Raw genomic sequence first — 17,620 nt, 5'->3', positions numbered from 1 at the left:
TGAAATTGCAATGCGGAGCAATTTATTCACTTGTTTTGCATACTACACATGATGACAATTTTACATTGGGACATTTTAATCCTGAAAAATAAATGACATAATACTTGGATTTTACCTCACTACTCTGGTAGTGTAAAACATCTGGTGAATTCGCCCCAATTGGTTACTGGGGATCGAATTCACATCCGTATGATTGGACGTTTCACCGCTGGAGATCTTCTTTCGGAGACGAAGGCACGACAGTAACTTTTTACTGTCGTCTCCTCGTTCCGTTTGGACATGAGACACTTCCGGTATGTACATTCTGGTGAGCCGGACACCCACCGTAGAAAATGTTATCGCCTCGAAAAAACGGGAATTTATAATACGGACAAACTCTAGCCTATTATTTCCAGATTCACAAACACGCCAGGTAGAGTTCATTAACTCAAATCCTATTTCAATATTTACACTTGTCAATACGAAAATTGGGTTGATGCCTTTAATGAGGATACTTATATCTCAGAAACTGAAGACATTACAGACCTGGAAAAATTTATTAGGGATCTCCTTTAAAAATAAAGAAACATGTACTTTTTTTTTTGGAAAGTCCGAATAGTGGAGGGTTGAAAGGGGGGTGAATTTTTCAAATGAGTGCATCTATATCTCAAAACTTTCAAAGTTTACAGATGTAAAAATTGGTACTTAGAATCTACTTTCAAAATGAAGAAACAGGTATTTTTTTGTTTTCGGAAATCCCAATAAGAGGGGTGAAAAATGATTGAATGCCTTTAATAAGTATCCTTATATTTCAGAAACTGGAGATGTTACAGACCTGAAAATGGGTATTTGGGATCTCCTTTATAAATAAAGAAACATGTATTTTATGTTTTTAGAAAATCCAAATAGTGGGGAGTGAAAGGGGGGTGTATTTTAAAAATTAGTGTATCTATATCTGAAAACTTCAAAAGTTTGCAGATGTAAAAATTGATATAGTCCGCCTCTGTGGTGTAGTGGTTAGCGTGATTAGCTGCCACCCCCGGAGGCCCGGGTTCGATTCCCGGCTCTGCCACGAAATTTGAAAAGTGGTACGAGGGCTGGAACGGGGTCCACTCAGCCTCGGGAGGTAAACTGAGTAGAGGTGGGTTCGATTCCCACCTCAGCCATCCTGGAAGTGGTTTTCCGTGGTTTCCCACTTCTCCTCCAGGCGAATGCCGGGATGGTACCTAACTTAAGGCCACGGCCGCTTCCTTCCCTCTTCCTTGCCTATCCCTTCCAATCTTCCCATCCCTCCACAAGGCCCCTGTTCAGCATAGCAGGTGAGGCCGCCTGGGCGAGGTACTGGTCATACTCCCCAGTTGTATCCCCCGACCAAGAGTCTGAAGCTCCAGGACACTGCCCTTGAGGCGGTAGAGGTGGGATCCCTCGCTAAGTCCGAGGGAAAAACCGAACCTGGAGGGTAAACAGATGATGATGATGATGATGAAAAATTGATATTTGGAATCTCCTTTGAAAATAAATCAACAATGTATTTTTTTTGTTTTCTGTAAATCCCAATAGGAGGGGTGAAAAGTGTGAATAAGGGGTTGAATGTCTTTAATGAAGATACTTATATCTCAGAAACTGAATACATTACAGACCAGACAGTTAGTATATGGAATCTCCTTTAAAAATACAGAAACTTTTTTTTTGGTTTTTGAAAATCTTATTAATGGGGGTAACAGGAGTGACAAATTAGGGTGAATTTTTAGAAAGACTATATCTACAGTACATCTCAGAAACGTAAAATGTTACAGACGTAAAAGCTGGCAATTGGAATCTCCTTTTAAAGTAAAGAAACAGGTATTCTCGGAAAAAAATCCAATGAAGGGTGGGGGGGGGGGGGCGTGTAAAATTGAAAAATTAATTGAATTAATTGTATGAGGATACTTACATATAATAAAAACTAAAGTTGTTACAGACGTGTAAAGTGGTATTTAGATCTTCTTAAAAAAACGACGCGTTTTAGGGGAGAGGGGGTCGGAGAATCATCTTTGGGGGCGGGTGTGAAAAGGAGTTATATTCGTTTCATGACACATATCTCAAAATCTGAAGATAATCGGTATTTATAAGATCCTTTACTATTAAAGTAGCAAATATTTTTGCCGGAAAATTCACTGAAGGGGGTAGGGCGGGGGGATGTGTGTGTGTGTGTGTGTGTGTGTGTGTGTGTGTGTGTGTGTGAAAGTAAGTGAAAAAAGTTAATTATTTTTATGGGAATACTTATATCTTAAAACTGAAAGTAACACACGTGAACATTGGTATTCGGAAACTCCTCTAATCATAAAGAGACACGCCTTCTTTCTTTTTTTGGGGAGGGGCGTAAATCAACTTAACCGCGGTGGGGTGAAAACGGAGGTGAGACCAATTGATTTTACCGTTCCTAATGTACTTATAAGGAGCCTCCGTGGCTCAGGCGGCAGCGCGCTGGCCTCTCACCGCTGGGTCCCCGTCATCATTCATTCCAGCAGCACTCTCCAATATCATTTCATTTCATTCGTCATTCATTAAACATTGCCCCAGAGGAGTGCGACAGGCTTCGGCAGCCGGCACAATTCCTATCCTCACCGCTAGCTGGGGGCAGTTGACGGTGAGACAAGACGAATTGACATGATCGCCTTCAAACTCGGGAGCAAAATACACTAGTGTCCAAAAGTTAAGCATAATCAGTAAACGAGGCCACACCGCCTGATTGGAATGTCAGACGGATTGCTGAACAAACGGAAGCTGGCTCACACACCATATGTCACACACAACTTGTCCAAAAAAGCAGTGTCAGAAAGGTCCTGATTGCTAAGGTACAACTTTGACAACAACTAACAAAACATTGCAATGTCTTCCACAACAATATATGCTGTTAATAGGGTGTATGGTTACCACTAACGGCCACACATGCTTCGCAGCGACGTGGCATGCTCTCTATCAGATGGTCCAAGAGCTCTTGTGGTAGACGATCCCATTCCTCCGACAGGGAAATGCGAAGGTCTTGGAGGGTCCTTGGTGGAGGCTGACGGGATGCAATTCGCCTCCCCAGTGCATCTCAGGAATGTTCCATAGGATTCAGATCCGCAGACCTCGCTGGGCAGTCCATGCGGTGAATGTCTTCCCAAGCCAGAAATTCATCCAACAGAGCAGAGCGGTGCGGTCGGGCATTATCGTCATTAAGAGAAAGTCTGGACCAACCGCACCTCTGAAGAGTCTAACATGTGGTCTCAGTACCTCATCCCTGTATCTCCGAGCGTTGACAGTGTTCCTCGAACCACCCATGAAGATGTGCAGGTCCGTACGGTCATTCAACATGATGCCGCCCCACAACATGACGCCACCACCGCCATACTGGTTCCGTTCCACGATGTTCCTGTGGTTGTATCGGCTACCTGGTTCTCTGCAGATTAATGTGCAACGGGAATCGTTCTGCAAACGGAAGCGGGATTCATCGGTGAAGAGCACATGTCTCGATTCATTCATGGTCCTGTTTCCATGTTGACGGCTCCACAGCAAACGGGCCCGTCTCTGTGCTGGAGTGAGCGGGACACACACCGCTGGAAGTCGGGCAAACAGCCCTGCTGCTATGAGCCTCCGGTACACAGTTTGCCGGGAAACGGTAACCTCTGAGACGACAATTGTCTTGCAGGTGCACTCCGATTTCGTAGGGCGGTTAAGGCCAGATATCGGTCCTGTTGTGGGGTGGTTACCCTTGGTCGACCTAGTACTGGCCTACGACTAACATCTCCTGTGTCCCGAAATCGTCTCCAAAGCGTGGAAATGACACTTTGTGGCACATTCAAGGATAAGGCGACTTCGGTCTGTGTCTGGCCTGCTTCCAGGCGGTCGAGTATCCTACCCTGCAAAACGGGGTCCAAATGGCGTCGTTGTGCCATTATGTTGTCACGTTCACCACGAGGCTACACTCCGCACACTACAACAGGGCAAACACGACTGAGGGAATATGGGGCGCAGGCACTGGCTGTGTTTACCTTGCGGTTACGCCGCTAGTCAAAGCAGGGAACACTCCTTTTCTATACAGACCGAACACGTAAGGTTGGTAGGTGCGTATGTCGTGCGATTTGCGGTCTATTTCCTGTTGCCCTGCTTACTCGTAACTTATATTTAACTTTTGGACACTAGTGTAGGTTTTATTGTCGACCCGACTGTCAGATTTGAAGCAGATGCACAACAGCCCGTTGAAGTCGATAAAGAAAAATAAGAGGGTATAATCACCAATCATTCCATATTACCTCAATGAGTACAACCTTGGGGACATCGAGGTCATAGGTCTCATGCTGGGTGCTAGGGGCACCATTCCTATACTACTGGTCACCTACTTAAGACGCTTTGGTGTTCCGAATGAGACCATTGTGAGCTGGGGCATACACACATTGGAAGCCTCGATAGCGATCTTGAGGCATCACTTCTACGTTCCATCCACTTAATTAAATCAATAAAAAGTAATTTATCTGCTTCCTCTTTGTTTGCTGTACATTATCAACTTAATGATTCTTTTTTACTCTATACTCTGTACTCAATTCATATTGCATGATATTCTTTGTCGGTTTCGCAACCTCTGTCATTTGAGGAAGAATGATTATTATTATTATTATTATTATTATTATTATCATTATTATTATTAAGAGCAATGTACTTAGTCTTTTAGCCATACGGTAAGTTTCTGAATAAAATTCCTTATAACATTTTCCATATCCTAACCACGCAATACTTTATGAACTTTTGTAACTGAAACTAGAAATTTTCTCACGTTCGCCCAGTCGGCACTTTCCGATTGAGCCATTGTTTGTACAGCCAGGTCAATGATGCAGCATCATTAATATGTCCATTGTCATAATAGAAATGATCTACGGTCGGTCTGCTGTCAATTGTACCAACACGGAATACAGTATATTGTTTAAAACAAGGAGTGTCACTGCTGTTTTCGTTCTCTCTTCCTGTACTATGGAATAACATTTTCGACGATATCCCGTGAAAGTATGCCTATAACCCTTACTGTTTCACTTTTTCTTTCCTCCATTGCAGGCCATCGTAAAAGAGAGTCAATACGGCAATCATTTAAAATATTTGCTGGAGCAGGTGGAACCATTAACGTAGGGTTTCTTCTCTTAACTGAGAACATTTTTCCTGTTTTCCTGAAGGGACGAGAACAAGTTCAAACCGGCTGTTTTAATTTCAAACAGTACTATATCTACAGGGACGTAAATCTATTACTATAAAAATAATTCTCACCTGTTATTTGTGTGGATGGTTTACTTCATTTTTGAGACCGATCTGTTTTACTGGCCCCTGTATTTTCATTGCAAAATGTCACAATTGTACAGACATTCTAATATGAGCCCAATTCTCTAGCAGCACAGTCACATTATGTGTTGATATCATTCCTGTCGTCATCCAGCTTTAAAAAGTATATGAGGTTTTCATTTTTATATTATTATATTTATTAGCATCCTCTTCAGATAAAATATGTTTACTCTATCGGCACCTACCTCAGTTGAAACTTTAAATGCTGGAAGATTCACACCTATAAACCGTAACATACTCCCGACTATTCGTCTAAATAGCTCTCTTGTTCGTACGTATGCTTCACATGGCCACTTTCAAACTATTTGTGGCCTTTGGTATTATTTGATTCACTTTTGGGTGTACAATTCACGGTATAAATCGATAGTAAATATTAATATCCCTCAATGATCCTTCAATGCACACTATTAACTTTCGCAACTCGCAGGACTAGGCTACACGGTAACTCAGAAGTCCACTAGAGTGCTATGAACCTCGTGACTTTCACATTCCCCATACTGTTGTAATTAGTACTGGTGTGTGTTATGTGATCACTGATTTCAATATCTTCCGAGGTCTCGCTATCTATTTCCAATAACTGTATGAAATCCTTAATCGGCTCAGCTATAAGTCATATCTATGACTGGACCCTTCTGCAGTTACTAGGCCAAGACCAAACGGATATCGCTTCTTATGTGTGAACGTTTTTATCTGTATTAGTAAGTTGAGTATCCAAGCCATAATTGGACGAGCAAATATGATTGGTAATGTAAACGGAGAATGCATCGGGGAAGAACTGAAAAAAGGCCCACAGGATGACATCAACGAAGATCAACAGAGAATGATGGTTGGAATTTTGAGTAGAATGGAAACTATAAAATAAAATCTTAAATTGTCCCAATATCATTCTTGCCTGTAAAAATATTTATTTTATTATTTTTATATAAATCCTGTTAACGAATCTAACATGCAGATTTTAATTTCGTGTGGCTATTTCTAGCCGAATGCAGCCCTTGTAAGGCAGACCCTCCGATTAGGGTGGGCGGCATCTGCCATGTGTAGGTAACTGCGTGTTATTGTGGTGGAAGATAGTGTTGTGCGTGGTGTGTGAGTTGCAGGGATGTTGGGGACAGCACAAACACCCAGCCCCCGGGCCATTGGAATTAACCAATGAAGGTTAAAATTCCCGACCCGGCCGGGAATCGAACCCGGGACCCTCTGAACCGAAGGCCAGTACGCTGACCATTCTGCCAACGAGTCGGACAACATGCAGATAATTTCATAGTACTCTTACCCAACTTTAATCGTTTTCAGGGGTTGTATATAAGCCCCATCTAAAAGAATACCAGATTTGCAGCATTTGTCCGTGACATGAGAAGAGTAATTTCATATTTTGTTCATTTCAGCCTTTTTACTAAATACGTAAATTTTGAAGGACACCTTGGTGACATCTGGTGCCCATTTACCAGCATTGTTGAAAACACGTTATAACTATTATTACTATGATGATGATTATTATTATTACTACGGTATTATTATTATGAAAGATAAGTTTTTAAATTATAACAGTGGGTCGAATCTCTTGAATGGTTACAATTGACGACCAGATGGGGGGGGGGGGGGGCAGATATCAAGATGGAGTTTAATAAGTACTACAAGGCGTAATTATTGAACACGCACAACGTGCAAATGGTCGAAATTGTCCTGTTGCATGTCAGCACATGAGCATTTTTGATAAACTAAAACTTGACTTTAAGTAGATCAAACTAAATACAGAACTGGCTGTTATCACTACAGAAAATCTGGTGACATTGTAGATTTATATTCAGTTAGAGGAATGTACTCCGGTCAAATAACTATACCGAAGATCTTCAAGTTGCCCTTCAAATGGGCATAATAATGACATGATTGCGGATGAGGGTACTCACAACAGTGCTGTATATGCATGAATCAGTTACCACCTCTACTACATGATCCTCATGTTGACCACTTCATTCTCTGCTAAAATTCATTATTACAGTCCAGAAAAGTTTCCCTGTCCCTTGACGAAGCCTTTCCGCGTTATTACCGCAATTTTCTCACAATTTCTACTTTGATTCTATATATCATATATCATTATTTGAACAATGGATGCTATAATTATCCCTTCTAATTTTGTGTTTAACAAGTGCTTCGCATTATTTAATTGTTCACGTACCCATGACCTTTTTAAATGCATCTTGTGTTGATCAACTGAAAAGTTGAAATTTATATGTTAATTAGACAACGCTGGACATAATGGCTTCTAAGTAAACCTTGAACTGTAATCACATAATGTGATATTGTACAAACCTCCGACGAATGAACACATTAAACTTCTGTCCGCTTGAAGCAGCTGTAGAAAAGCGTGTGAACATATTCCTTAATTCAATGCTCCACGTCACAGAATCGTGTGGTCATAAGCTTCAAGTTGTAGACAATGGAGTAACGGAAATTGGTTCTGGAAGAAAAATGGAGATTATGTGAGAGAATAGAAGAGATGAGAAGGGAGAAGAATATAAAACGAAGCCTCTACCACGATTAACAGACCTCACGTTGGCATTTTGGGATCTCCATTTCCTGTGTTGCTCCCCAAGGTTGGGACAATAAGGCTTTCTCCTGTATTTGCAGAGAGACAAAGGCAGTCTAGCGCGTGTTTGACTTTCGCGTCTGTAAAACTGAATGTTATTCATTACCTGCTTCACGGAAAAAGTTATTATAAAATGGTTGCGATCCGTCATACCTTTAAATGAAAGCGTGAGGTGTCCAGGTGAATAGTAGAGCTTCGCAGTTTCCTATTCAAACATTTAGAATTAGCTGTAGAGGGAGAAGTATAAACGTTGTTTTTTTCTTTTTTTTTTGCTAGGGGCTTTACGTCGCACCGACATAGATAGGTCTTATGGCGACGATGGGATAGGAAAGGCCTGGGAGTTGGAAGGAAACGGCCGTGGCCTTAATTAAGGTACAACCCCAGCATTTGCCTGGTGTGAAAATGGGAAACCACAGAAAATCATTTTCAGGGCTGCCGATAGTGGGATTCGAACCTACTATCTCCCGGATGCAAGCTCACAGCCGCGCGCCTCTACGCACACGGCCAACTCGCCCTGTAAGTATATACGTGATCAATCGATATGAATGGATACAGTCATCCCAGAAAAAATGATCGAAATCTTTGCAACGTGAGCATCATGCGAACGGGACAGAGAATAATCCAAATTGTAGACACCCTTAAAGGGGAAATGAATGGATGCCTCTCTTGCCACTTATTATTTACAATAAATTCTCCTTCTGCCTTTCTTTCTTCACCGTCGTGGTCTATAACTTAGCTCAATAGCTTCTTTCCCGGCTGGCACTGGCTCGATTTACGGGTATGTCACGAATTTAGGTCCAGTTTAACGAAATGTAAAGCCTGCCTCGTGATATGGAGGTAATATACCTGCTTCTTACTCAGAGAACTCGAGTATATTTTCCGGCCAGCCCAAGGATTTTATTTCTGAACTGAGGTCTGGAACAGATTCGTGAGACCAAATGAGGAGCTGTGTGATATCAGAGGCAGCGGACGTGGTCACAAAAGCCAAGCAATACGGTTGAGGTTTTCGTCATGCTGACCACGTGACACTCCTTCACTTGCGAACCATCTAGTTGGGCAGCATGCTCCTACGTAGGCCAAGTTCCTGATGGCTGTATGTGTCATGTGTTTGTTTAAGGGGTTGTAACGTGCCGACCCCCGTGATGTAGCGTGCCTGCCTCTTACCCGGAGGTCCCGGGATCGATTTACGGCCAGGTCAGGGATTCTTACCTGCATCTGAGGGCTGCTTCGAGGTCCACTCAGGCTACGTGATTACAATTAAGGAGCTACCTGACGGTCAGATGGCGGCCCCGGTCTAGAACGCTAAGAATAACGGCCGAGAGGATTCGTCGTTCTGACCACACGACACCTCGTAATCTGTAGGTCTTCGGGCTGATGAGCGGTCGCTTGGTAGGTCATGGCCCTTCGGGGCTTTAGTGTCATGGGGTTTAGTTTTTTGTAACACAGTTTAATTTGAGAACGGACTTGGTTTAAAAATCTCAACAGTACAGTGGCGGGTGTTCGCTTAAGGACTGGGCTATCAGACAATGGTATTGGAACTGAATACTTTGGCTGAGGCTTCGTAATGGCATTTTGGTCAGAGAAGACCTAGGGTTGAGTCAGTGAGAAGCAGGTTTAAGCGAATGAAGCAATTACTCCGTGACTCTTAACTAAATTTAAATCTAAAAAGGAGACATTTTAGGTGCTTTATATGGTCTATCCTCGTGTATAGAGTAGAATCACGGACTCTCAAAGCAGGTCTGGACCATAAACTTGCAGGTTTTGAGATGCTGGTATATCGAAGCATGCTGAAAATACCTTGGACATCGCGGATGACCAATCGAGAAGTCCTAAACAGAGTAGGATCAAAGAGGGAGAGCTCCTCCACGGTATTCAAATAGGAGGAAAACATATCTGGGTTATGTCCTTAGGCATGAAATATATTAATTGCCTCTTCTCATAATGGAAGAGAAGATTGAGGGATGGACAGGAAAAGGCAGGAGGAAGACTTCCTGGATCTCTAATATTACAGTGGACAGGTCTGGACGGGTTTAAGTATACAGCAGCTAATTAGAACAGCTGTCCGACTCGTTGGCTGAATGTTCAGCGTTCTGGCCTTCGGTTCAGAGGGTCCCGGGCTCGATTCCCGGCCGGGTCGGGGATTTTAACCTTCATTGGTTAATTCCAGTGGCCTGGGGGCTGGGTGTTTGTGCTGTCCCCAACAACCCTGCAACTCACACACCACACGTAACACTATACTCCACCACAATAACACGCAGTTACCTACACATGGCAGATGCCGCCCACCCTCATCGGAGGGTCTGCCTTACAAGGGCTGCACTCGGCTAGAAATAGCCACACGAAATTATTATTAGAACAGCTCAGCATGTGTAATAATGATCAGCAATCTTCGTAATGGGGACAGCTTTACAACAACAACACTACTAATAAAAATCAGAAGAAGAAGGCAAATACATGTTCTCAGTGGTGCAGCATCGTAAACATCTATGTCCAGCCCTCTCAGCACCATTTGGACCGGCGGCCGCTAAATCTCTCTCGGCTATTCTGTGAATAGTTTCTGCAGTTTTCCACTTCAGCTTCAAGGTGAATGCCGGAACGTGCTTGATATATAAGCGACGACCATTTCCTGCCCAATATGGTATATAGTACTTACTCAGTGTTGACTCGTCAGGTAGAGGAAGTTTGACGTACTTCTCTGACGTTTCACGAAGCACTGGATGCTGCAGTTATTTAAGTGGTGCATCAGCCGCATGTGTTTTGTGAGAACTGGCAGTATGCTTGACCTTGTCTCACATATTGCATTTGGAACAAACCAAAAGACTTTTTGTCGGCTTCTTTAACGATGCATATTACACGCGTTTTGCTGCCCCATTACGTTGTGAAACTTGCCAACGCATGTTTACAGCTACGGGTTTCTCACAAATGCTGCAAAATAATACAGTTCCGTCGGTTTTAAATAAACGTCTGTAAACTTCCGTAAAAAAGGTTCAAAGTAACACTGCATTTAAATACCGTCAATTGCTTTCAGACTCAACTAACCCACTATCTTGGAACAGAAGAAAAGTGAATCATTACCACAGAAGCCGACTAAAACCTCACGCAAAGACGGACTACTTTTCATCCCACGAATTGCGAATATGGTAAGTAATAATACAGAGAATCTGGTTGAACGTATTTACGGATTGTTTAGTGAGAAATAGTAAGATGGTTTTAATGCAGAACTGTAGTTTCAAGAGTAGCTAGTACATATTTCGGAACTAGATCACTTCGATGTTATTTGGGGGTGCTCAAATAAACCAGACTTTCGTCGGTAGATTTACCGGCAAGTAAAGGAACTCCTGCGAGAAAAAATCTCCGCTTCCTCGGCGCCTCTAAAACCGTAAAAATGGTTTTCAAAAAGCAATTGAAAGGCTGTATTTTGCGGGTCACATTATCTCTTTACAGTGCTGGTCAGTCTTGTTGATATAGTTTTGGAATCTGATTTTCAGCTGTGATCGTACCTGGAAGACATTCCAGGAAATTGCGATGTCACTTATTTATAAAGTTCCATAGGGCCATTCTCCTTCTTCCTTTCCATATCCTTCTTCTTGATCTTTCCCAGGTTCCTTGAGGTCGCCACTAAATGTGGATTAAGCGCAGTTTTACGGCCAAATGGCTTTCCTGATGCCAATCCTATCGTGTGTTTCTGTAGTGTGTGCTGTATGTGAATGAAAATGTGCATATTAACATTACAACACATAACCAGACCCAAAGCCAGAGGAGTTCACCGGACGTAGCTAAAATCTCAGATCCGGCCGGTAATTGAACCAGGGGCCCTCTGAACCGAAGTTAAGAAGCCGTACCGCGACCTTTCTTCGTCTATTAGTTCAGGTTGGACGGACGGACGGACGGACGGATGGACGGTATAGGTTGCTTAATTAAACGAACGCACCAAATTTGTGAGATAATTGAGTGAATGTTGTCTGTTTCATCATTGAATTAACCTTTCATGAGCTTAAGCCTTCTGGATCAATCGTAATTTCCGTTTCATAAACTAATATACAAAATATCTGGAAAGTAATGGGTTGAAATACAGCTACTCAACTTGTATGCTATAACTTCTTGAATTTAAGGCAGCCCGTCAGGAATAAAAATTCATTATAAAAGTCACAGTTTGGGGCGCACTCATTTTCATCGTCAGTAGCACTACCACATCTCCCTTGGCGCTCAAACTCCTTCCTCTCTCCGGTAGTGGGATGTCTCCTAAGTTCTTCAGTTTACGACCTGCCTCGTCTCTCGCTGCAGACAGGGGCACATATACAGACTACCGGAAGCCAACTTCACCAACTTCACCAACTTATATGTACTGTGTATGTGTAAGGGTGCCTGAATATCAAATCGATATAAGCCTTATCTAAGAAAGACGTGAAAAAATATCTCTAAAATATTAGAGAAACTTGTTTGTAGAAACGCAAAAACAAAGAACTTTATTGCTATGAAGTAAATTTCGTTTCACACCATCACAAGCGTGGAAGTTCACTGATCTCCTCGTCCCTCTGAACTAGAAGACACGGTTACGATCACTGCTCACTATAGGGTTTCCTGAAAGGTTACACAGCGACCCAGTTTAAGGTGAAGAGTGGAAAGTACACGTTTAACTTACCTAACGTAAACTCCAGCTCAAGAAAGCCAATCGAACTCTAGGCCAAACAACACTGCGTTTAAGGGATGTGATTCTACTCTCAAAATATCTGATTTTTTGTTGCTTTGTAAAGGGTCGTTCTGTGAACGTGGGGCAAAAAACCGTATGTCTTCAATGATAATTTTTCAGGAGAAACTTTAATCATTTAAATAAAGGCAGTCTCCGTATAGGCTATGAAGGCCCTTGGAGTGGTGGAAGACAAAGGCTTCCACCATCCGTAACCTCGGTACTTAATGAGGTGAGGTAGGGAGGTTACCTCTACGCCCGTAGACATTTAAATAATTCTAAAAAAAATAGGAATTTTCAACGTGAGGATACTTGATGCAAATATGTGAAAGAAACGATAGAGTGGGGTTCCGCAAGGCAGTATTGGTACAATTTTATGTTTCCTTCTTCTTCTGCTTCTTAATCTGTTTACCCTCCAGGGTCGGTTTTCCCCTCGGACTTAGCGAGGGATCCCTCCTCTACCGCCTCAAGGGCAGTGTCCTGGAGCTTCAGACTCTAGGTCGGGGTATACAACTGGGGAGGATGACCAATACCTCACCTGCTATGCTGAACAGGGGCCTTGTGGACGGGGGGGGGGGTGATGGGAATATTGGAAGGGATGGACAAGGAAGAGGGAAGGAAGCGGCCGTGGCTTTATGTTAGGTTCCATCCCGGCATTTGCGTGGAGGAGAAGTGGGAAACCACGGAAAACCACTTCCAGGATGGCTGAGGTGGGAACCGAACCCTCCTATACTCAGTTGACCTCCCTAGGCTGAGTGGACCCCGTTCCAGCCCTCGTACCATTTTTCATATTTCGTGGCAGAACCGAGAATCGAACCCGGGCTCCTGAGGGTGGCAGCTAATCACACTAACCACTAAACCACAGAGCCGGACATTTTATGTTTTATGATGCATGTACATTACATGAGCAAAGAACTGCAATCACAAATAAGGCTTTCTGCAGATGATGTTTTTGTATAGCGTAGCGTAGGTTTGTGAGCGACTGCAAAATGACCTCGACAATGATGTGATATGGACAGCAGGCAGTGGTATGATGGTAATTGGGATGAAAAGTCAGGATGTGAGATTCACCGGCAGGGAAAATTCTCTCAGTTTTAATTACTCTGTTGACTGGGTGAAATAACATCACGAGATCGCTGTACGTACTTAGGTGTTAATATAAGGAAAGATGTTTATTGGGGAAATCACACTAACGAGACTGTAAAATAAAGTTACAGATCTCTATGGTCATGAGCGTATTCAGGGGTTGTAGTAAGAAAATAAAGAGTTCGGCCTCGCGGTGTTCGAGGCAACGCGTCCGCCTGTCACCCGGCGGCCCCGGTTTCAATTCCCGGCCAGGTCAGGGGTTTTTAATAGTAAATAATTAATATCCCTGGGCTGGGGACTGGGTGTTTGTGTCGTCCTTAAGATTCCTTTCCTAATATTCAACACTACACTTCCGCAATTCCAGTTACATGGCAGGTTCCTATCATATGGTCAAAGTAGTGGCAAAAGATCTACAGAGGTCGATGCCACGAACAAATATCATTATTTAAAAAATGGATGTAAAGAATAGGATATTTAAATATGAGATAGGAACCCAACTGGTGTACGGGACCTGCACCGGGATTACTTGATTCGAGAACTGGAAATGATTTGAAGGAAGGCAGAACTACAGCCGAACTTCGATATCTCGAACCTCCATCACTCGAATTTTCAGTATCTCGAAGTAACTGCAGCTTCCCAGCAATTTGTCCTATTCTTCACTATTACTCGAAATTCGGTTACACGAATTTCTCGATTTCTCGAAGCAAACGTTTCCTCCTTGAAGCAAAAAAGTACTCTGCAACTCGAATGTTGTACGACATTAACCGTGCAATACAGCATTTGTGGCTTGTGAGGAACAGTTAAGGTATGTTTTAACGTTTAGAAGGAAAATCCACAATTCTTAACCGATTTTTTTGAGTTTCGTACCATAAAACAAAAAATACTGGACTAACTGTTTTGTATAATGCAATCAAAATTTTATGCCTTATCTTCACCCAAAAATTTAGTTTTATGAAAAAAACACATACATTTTCAAAATGTCATAAAATTTCCAAAAATGTTATAATCTTGAAATTGTTTTCACCAAGTTGAAGTATTTCATTCATAGAATGTTGTGAACTAGGATCTTCTAATTATCAAAAACAGAAAGGGAGCTAGACATAATTTTTGACAAAAGTTTAAAAATAATTAATCACCCGTGTTACAATGGCTATAAAAATAATAATAACAATAACATTATTCACAATATTAAGAAAGTACTAGTTTACAACATTCCCACATTCGTTAGCTTTAATTGAATCTATCATTGATTTTTCTATCTCAATTTTAAGGATATTTAAATTTATTTGAAATGTGGGAAGCTGTGCAAAAATTTACATTCAAGAAAAACAGCACTGAAGTTTTAGGACTAAGTTATGAACATAATCCACTTATTTGGGCACCTAGAAACTTGCCTGCTCCATAGGTTGGACCCACTTTTAGAAGTTTCTTGTCTTCTTTTAGTTTTCTTCTGCCTCTCAAGTACTGCCTCCTCTGCTTTTGTTCTGCAGTACTTTGATTTGCACCTTTGTGCAACCGTACTGCATCAGCTTCAAATACACCAGATGATGTGTACTTGCCAGGAGCAATTCCCATCCTCTTCAGTTTTTCTATTTCCACTCCGTTCTCCCAGTTGAAATGGCAAACAGCATCCATCACTCCTAATTTTAAGGTATCAAGCCCCACATTTATGTCTCCTTAGGACACCTTCTCCATACCATGGCATTGAATGACTTATTATTTTGAGTCAATCCACGCAAGGACTTAGCATTTCTGGGTCGGTGAATCACTCATATACAGGCTTCACTGCTTGAAGAATACCAAACGACAGGCCTAGTTTGAATTAAAATTGTTCTATCTCATTCTTTGCTTTAGCTCACTGATATGAGCACCAGCTGTCAGTTCCTACAGGACACCAATGGTGGGTGGGACGGTCCTCTGTTGCTGTCAAATGGTACAATGTGGCCCATATGCCATTTGACATGGCGTGAATACTGCTTGTGTTGGAACGTAAAGCAATTCCAAAAAAATTTTCATCTTATCGATGAGTGCTCCTGTCAGTTGCGGAATTCATAATCACAGTTGCAGCAAAATAATGCAAGGGACATTCCCCAACCAAATCTCAGAATTTCTAGGTTTTTGCAAAAACTGTATTACAGCTGAAGCAACTAGGGCAGGCTAATGCAGATAATATACGTGTAAAGCACTCTATGTCAATAGTGATATTGTAAATGTCACTAACACTATCAGACTCAATATTTACAGACGAAAGTTTGGACTGAGAATCACTAGCAAATCATTCCCTTACATTAGGCCTACATCCCGTCTCACTATTTATACTGATAGCACAAGTAACACTGACATTCACCTTGCTTTGTCTGTTTCCATGAAATTTTCTCTTTTTCTTTGCTCTACATCGGCTTTTAGAACCCATTTTATACACACTAACAGAGAAACAAACTCTTTGGTCACAATGTGAAAGACCACTTGGCCACAAGGAAGTTTTGTTTATATCCGTTGCCTATCAATGGAATAAAAGTCTTTGGAATATACAAGTATTGACATCTGTTAGTCAGAACTATGAACTATGTACTCAGGAGGGATGTCACACTAAAGAGGTAGATTTGAATAAGAAAATCTGACAAGATGTTTACATGTAAGCAGAACACTGCAGCCACGCCCCTTATCATGCGCGTACGTGGCTATTTAAATCTTATTTTCGGATACTTACAGTTGGAATATATGTATGAATTATATCTCATTTTGAAGTAGAGACTTCAAGCTTTCATTTCCAGTGAAAAAATTAAAATGGCATTTTTGGGCGAAAAAGGCGATTTTGAACGTTAATACATACCTTAACAAGTAAAGAAAGGGGAACCGAAAAATAAACTTCTAGTGATCGGAAAATCGGCGAAGCCTCGCAGTTTCTCGGGCGTGAATTCATTACCGCTCATGTACGGAAGCAACCCCGGCAAAAGTGTATGACAACTACCATTTACGAGTGTTGGCCGCGTGGTACTGATGAGGAGTTTCAACGTGAAGGGAGGAAAATCCTCCTTTTCGTAGTCAACTGTCCTGCTCATCGCAAGATGCTCGTTCTGGAGTTAAAGGCAGTGCGCGTGGTTTCCTTGTCATCAAACTTATCATCCAACCCACAGCCCATTGATTAAGGGGTGATTAAAGCTTGAAGCAATTCGATAGGAAGAGTGCTGTTGAGAGAAATGTGAGTGGAACTGAATCCGAAGAGTCATTTACGCACATCAATCAATTACAGTCGATAACAATGCTGAGTGAATCGTGGGCTGATAAGAAGCACGAAACAATTAAACTGCTTCCGCAAAACAGGATTTTTGAAAGGTGACTCAGGAGCTTCAGAACACGAAGACGAAGAAGTCACTCCTATTCCTGAAGAATGGAACCATCAGCAGACCGGGCGTTAAGTGTGGTGTCTATTCTTCGAACCTACTTACAGAGTCAGTCGAGTATGAATGACAGTGTTTTTACAGCGATAAATTTTGTTGAAAAGTATGTGAAAGAAAATAAGGTTAAATGTAAAACCAGAAGAGACTAACGGATTTTTTTCCAAAGGTATTACTGTAATAATAATAATTTCGTGTGGCTATTTCTAGCCGAGTGCAGCCCTTGTAAGGCAGACCCTCCGATGAGGGTGGGTGGCATCTGCCATGTGTAGGTAACTCCGTGTTATTGTGGTGGAGGGTAGTGTTATGTGTGGTGTGTGAGTTGCAGCGATGTTGGGGACAGCACAAACACCCCGGCCCCCGGGCCATTGGAATTAACCAATGAAGGTTAAAATCCCGGACCCGGCCGGGAATCGAACCCGGAACCCTCTGAACCGAAGGCCAGTACGCTGACCATTCAGCTAACGAGTCCGACAGGTATTACTGTATGAACTGTATTCTGTCTTCTAAAAGTTACTATAATAATAAGGGTTA

The sequence above is a fragment of the Anabrus simplex genome, chromosome 2, assembly GCF_040414725.1.
Source record: "Anabrus simplex isolate iqAnaSimp1 chromosome 2, ASM4041472v1, whole genome shotgun sequence".
In the NCBI taxonomy this organism is placed as follows: Eukaryota; Metazoa; Arthropoda; class Insecta; order Orthoptera; family Tettigoniidae; genus Anabrus; species Anabrus simplex.
This window is presented reverse-complemented; position numbering follows the sequence as displayed.